General features: G+C 36.2%; 1 pseudogene; it reads left to right on the top strand.

The window, feature by feature from the left end:
* Nucleotides 1–3910: 3910 nt before the first annotated feature.
* On the top strand, nucleotides 3911–4943 carry LOC105306524 (annotated as a pseudogene).
* The last annotated feature ends 1057 nt before the right edge of the window (nucleotides 4944–6000 follow it).

Raw genomic sequence — 6000 nt, 5'->3', positions numbered from 1 at the left:
TATCTATTTATATGTCTATTTATTCAAGGTATGGAATACTTCTAACACCTCAACAATTTTATTTGAGCCCTTTTGCAGTCATCCTCTTCCCATATTTCCCTTCTTCTGCCCTGGGCGTTCTCTAATACACATTCTATCACTGCAGAGTAATTCCCCTGCTCTAAAAATCTCACCTAAATAGCATAATACACTACATAATCTTCTGTGACGAGGCACTTCCTCCCAGGTCAGTGTCTGTGGCATTTATTAGATATATTAGCAGTTCATTCCTTATGATTGCTCAAGTGTATTCTATCATATTAATATACCACAATTATTTTATCCATGTACCTGTTGATAGGATTTTGGACTTGTGTTCAGTTTAGGGCTGTCATTAAAAGTGTTGGTATGAGCATTGTATACAATTCTTTGCATAGACGTGTGTTCTTCTTATTTTTTTTTGGAAATATCTAGGAGTAGAATTGCTGGATCATATGAGAAGTGTATGTTTAACTCTACAAGAAACTACAAAATGTCTTCTAAAGTAATTGCACCATTTTGTACTCCCACCAGCAATCTATATATGTTCCAATTGCTTCAAGTCCTGTTCCACACTTGGCACTGTCCTTTCTTTTTATTTTAACCATCTTAGATAATGTGTAGTAGTATTTCCTTTTGAATTTAGGAATGATGATGTTGAGAATCTGTTTATGTTATCATTGTTCTTTAATGTATCCACTTTTGTGAACTGTCCATGAACATTTTGCCCATTTTTAATGAATTTTAAAGTTTTCTTATCGAGTTGACTGTTCTTTAGAAATATGTGTTATGAATATTGGACTTTTTATTTCATTGAGTATTTTTCGAAAAGTCGAAAGTTTAAATTCTGATGAAGACCAGCTTATAAATTTTTGTGTCACAACTATATTTTTCTATGCTTCTTCTAGAGTTTTTATAATTTTAGTTCTTATAGGTCTATGATTCTTTTCATATTAATTTTTAATAAGTTGCAATGAAGAGAGTAAGATTTTTTATATTGGAAGAAGTTATATGGATATTCAGTAATTGCAGAAGCATTTCTTGAAAAGATTGTTCTTTCTCTAGTAAATGATGTTTGTTCTTTTGTCAAAAACCATTCAACCATATATGTGTGTCTCTATTTCTGGACTCTATTCTAATCCATTAACTTAAATACCTATGTTTCGGTCAATGCCTTATCGTCTAAACTGATTGATTGATTTTCTTATAAGATTTTATTTTTTTTTTATTTTTCCCTCCTCTTTAATTTCACCCCGACCTTCACACCTGAACTATGGTTGTTGCCATTTCCTCTTAAGAACTGAATCCCTGAAGGTGGGGCGTCTGCTCCCATATGCTCCTGGCATGTACCTGGAGTCTCGCACACCCAGGATATCTTTCGTGACTCCACCTGGGGCACGAACCTAGGAACTTCTGAGCATAAAGCAGACATGGTAACAATTACACTATGAAGACACTCCCTAAAATACCACCTTTGATTTAAAATTATTAATGATGAGGACTGCGGTTCTTAGAAAACTTGGTTTTCAGAAATATCAAGCTGGTTAAAAAATTTGGGAAGCCAACAGGTAATTGCCATTCATTTACTTTAACCAACTAAAAGCTGGTTAAAAAAAAAAAAAAGATATCTAGCTGGTTAAAAAAAAAAAAAAGATATCTAGTTTTCTAAAGGTATTTATTGGGATTAGGGTTTGTCCAGATTCTTCTGAAATTAAGCTACACATCTCCCACCCTACTCCCACTTCCAGACCACAAGAAGCTAGGCTTTCATCTCTGTCTTTCTTTCTCTGTCTCTCTCTTGCCAATATAATATTTCTTTGCATCGTTTTCGTCTGCTGACAAAGGTCTAAAAATCCTAGCTACTCCTCTATAATTCTCATTTATTTTTTTCCAAATGTATATTATGTCATTAATTTACAACTATTAAAGTAGTATTTTTGTCTTAACTTTCTCATTGGAAAATTTTTGTCTACACTTTCCTGCCTGGCTGCTTATTTTACTATCACAAACTACTCTTTTTCACTTTTATAATACTATTTCAATATGCATTCATATAACCATTTCTCTGTGTACTTCTTTAAAGTTTTTTTCCACCTCAAAATTGAAAGCTTCATGAGGCTAAAGATCATATCTCTTTGTTTCATTATTTTGCATCCAGCTCCTGGTATTCAATAAACGTATTAAATACAAAAATTCATTAATGAATAAATCTCAGAATAATGGCGGGAGATACCAAGTTATTTCTTTACCAAAAATGAGAAGTGTTATATGATACTTTTTTATTGCCTAGAATAATAGTTCTAGTGGGGCAGGCTATTGAGCCATTTGTGCCCAGAGGACATTTTTCGATATCTAGACACATTTTTGGTTTTCACATTTGGGGAGATTTTATTGGCATCTACTGGCATCTAGTAGTAGGGATCCTGCTAAAAGTCTGCCAATGTACAGGACAGATCTTCATAGAAAGAAGTTCTCTGAACACAAATGTTCATAGTGCTGAATTTGAGAAAGGCTGGCCTAGACCTGTGTCTATATGAGCATTAACACTACAAAATTAGGCTCTCAAAAATATTAGCAGGAATCTAAAATATAGTTCATTTCAGAGTGTGAAATTTCTTGATGAGGAATCATATGGCCAGATGGATTCATAATAATACCCACGGCACTCTTACACCTTGAAAAGCAAGTTCACAAATATCTCTAAGGTCAAAACTCTGCAGTGAGAAGAGTCTGATCCCTTCCTTAGAAAGGCTGAATAAGGCTTTTCCTTGCTTTGCAATGTTCCAGCATTCCAGGGATGGCAAATGACCAAGGAATGTGTTCCCATGTTACAGCTTCCTTCTCATTGTTTGACTTCTTTTAGCATTGGGAACGGGAAGTTCTATCACCTGGAACCACAAACCAATGTGTAGTTCGAGGGTTTCTTGCCCCTTTCTCACATTCAGGGACACACCTGGCAAATATTCTTCCAGTGAAAATGTCTTCAAAGGAGAACCGACCTCTTTTCAAAAATGCTGGTGTGTATAAGCACCATGTTGTTTTCTAATGCTTTGGTGTAATATATTCCATCAATCTCAAGTGTTCCTCAATGTATGTTACCTTTTTCTGTTTGTTGGTAACCACTGCAGATGCAAAAACATGATGCACAACAGGAGAGAACAAGCCAGGTACTGATAGTCACTGCTTGCACCCTACTGTATCTCTAACTGAAACACAATTAGGTGGCCTGTCAATATTGAAACAGAGGAACTGCTAAGACTAAAAAGAAAAAAAAACTTTGGCCCAAGAAATATAACAACTAACATACTTCAACGTAAAGAGCTGTTTTGTAGAATAACTTTCTTGGTAATCACTGTTAAAAATCATCTTTCAATTTCACACCTTGCACTTCCGGGATTCCATCTAGGGATTTGACCATTGCTGGCGTCTATTTAGAAGCAGGACTGCATGCTTTAGGCAGGAACCTAGGCAGACAACCCAGAAACAGACAAGAGGTAATCCTTCAGCCTTATAATTCCTTCCTAGATCAGTGCCTGTGGCAAAGAGGAATTCTGGACATAAAAAAAAACAAAAAACAAACAAACAAACAAAAAAAAAACCCATATTTTTGACTAAAAGGAATTTGTATCAGATGACGGAGAACAATCATTAGTTGAAATTAACCTTCAGTAAACTCATACCTATAATTTTTGTTGGATCATATTTTGTTAAACTTTTGAGATTTATAATAAAAACTGGTAAATTGCAGAAAACATGAGTAGTTATAGCTAATAATTTCCTCAGTCATCCTGGTGTATTTAGGTTTTCGCCGCCAGGACAATTGAAGTTAGAATCTCATAGTTCTTGTGATGATCAAGAAGGACCGAATTCTCCCAATGTAAAGAGAAGCATCATGAGCAGCAACTCGCCCCCAGCTGCAGCTGCAGAGTTGTGCAATGAAAATGTGACCGATCCTGTGTGAAAACGCCCTACTTGCCCGGACTTCGCCTGGTTCTCTGTGCACTGTTTAGCTTTGGGGCTGTGCTGGCCGTGTTTAGAAACCTCTTGGTGAAGATTTCAGTCCTGCATTTCAAGAAGCTGCACTCTCCTACCAACTTTCTCATCGTCTCCCTGACCTGTGCTGACTTTATGGTGGGCATCATGGTGATGCCCTTCAGCATGGTCAGGTCCGTGGAGAGCTGCTTGTACTTGGGGCAGAGCTTCTGTGCTTTCCACACATGCCGTGATGTGGCTTTTTGTTACTCTTCTCTCTTCCACTTGAACTTCATCTCCATCGACAGGTACATTGCTGTTACTGACCCTTTGCTCTATCCTACCAAGTTCACAGTGTCTGTGTGAGGAATTTGCATCACCATCTCCTGGATCCTGCCCATTGTATACAGAGGTGCCGTGTTCTACACTGGCGCCTATGACGATGGGCTAGAAGAATTAGCTAGTGCCCTCAACTGCATAGAAGGTTGTCAGACAGTTGTAAATCAAAACTGGATGTTGATAGATTTTCTATCCTTCTTTATACCTACCCTCGTTACGATCATTCTCTACAGTAATATATCCCTGTGGAGAGACAACAGGCTTCAAGGATTGAAAATACTGTTGGTGATACAGAATCATCATCAGATAGTTATAAATCCAAAGTGGCCGAGAGAGATGAAAACAGCTAAAACCCTGGGGGTGACAGTGGTAGCATTTATGATTTTGTGGTTACCTTATAGTACTGACTCATTAACTGATGCCTTTATGGGCTTCATATCTCATGCCTATGTTTATGAGATTTACCCTTGTTGTTCTTGTTATAACTCAACCAGGACTCATTTGATTTATGCTCCATTTTATCCATGGTTTCAGAATGCCATAAAAGTTATTGTAAGTGGTTGGGATTTAAACACAGTTTATCAGCGATGAATTTATTCTTTGTACAAATGTGAGCAATTAGATTGAGACAGTTGTAGTTATTTTTACACTGTCCAAATGATATGGGTTTTGGAAATCAAGTTATTGAGTATTATTAAGAAGAAAAACACATTCTTCAAATTCAATAGGGTAAATCAATGTTTTTCAATTATATTAGTATGTGTACTTCTCTCATACTTCCCCCAAAATATTTCTTTGACTAATAAATGTTAAATTCTATTTGTTAAGTGTTGCTGAGTTCCCCATACCACATTCCCTGCAGACACTTCCCTCCCTCCATTTTCTTTTTTATACCAGTGTCCCTTCCCTTGCTAATCTAAAAACATCTTTGTTTTGTTTGATTTCTTTTCTTCTTTCATTACAAAGTCTTCTACTCACTCTCCACTTGTCAAAAATTTCTCTCTGATTGACTTTATGGAGCTGTTGCTGTTTTTTTTTTTTTTTTTTTTTTTTGGTCCATCGCTTGCTTTACTTATTTTCCCCAGGAAAACTCTTTGGGTAGCAGTCAATCTATTATGCTTAATGTCTGTATCAGGAATTTGCTTCAGTAATTCATGGATCCTGCCCCTTGCATACAGATGCCCATGAGGATGGAATGGAGGAATTCGTAAGTGCTCTCTACTCCATAGGTGGTGTCAGCTTGTTGTAAATCAAACTGGATATTGATAAAATTTCTATTATTTTCACATTTCTTATGTTAAGATGATTCAATGTATTTGGGGGGGTGGCTGGAAAACAGAGTAAAAAGATTGAATCTACAGTAGAAAGTAGCTACATAATCAGGAAATTGTAAGACCAGGGTGGCTAAGAGAGAGAGAAAAGCAGCTAGAATGTTGAGTGCACAGTTAGTGTTTGATCTCATGGTTACCACATGTACTTGATTCATTCACTGATTGGTTTTTGGGTTTTATAATCCCTTCTTATGTATATGAGATATTTTGCTGGTTCAGTAATTCTAATTCTGCTTTAAATCATTTGATTGATGATTTTTTTACCCTTTGTGTAGAAGAGCAATAAAACTTATAATTGCCATGTAATAAATGACAGTTTATCAACTATAACGTAATTTTT

Source organism: Pteropus vampyrus, unplaced genomic scaffold, assembly GCF_000151845.1.
Source record: "Pteropus vampyrus isolate Shadow unplaced genomic scaffold, Pvam_2.0 Scaffold443, whole genome shotgun sequence".
NCBI lineage: Eukaryota > Metazoa > Chordata > Mammalia > Chiroptera > Pteropodidae > Pteropus > Pteropus vampyrus.
This window is presented reverse-complemented; position numbering and strand designations above follow the sequence as displayed.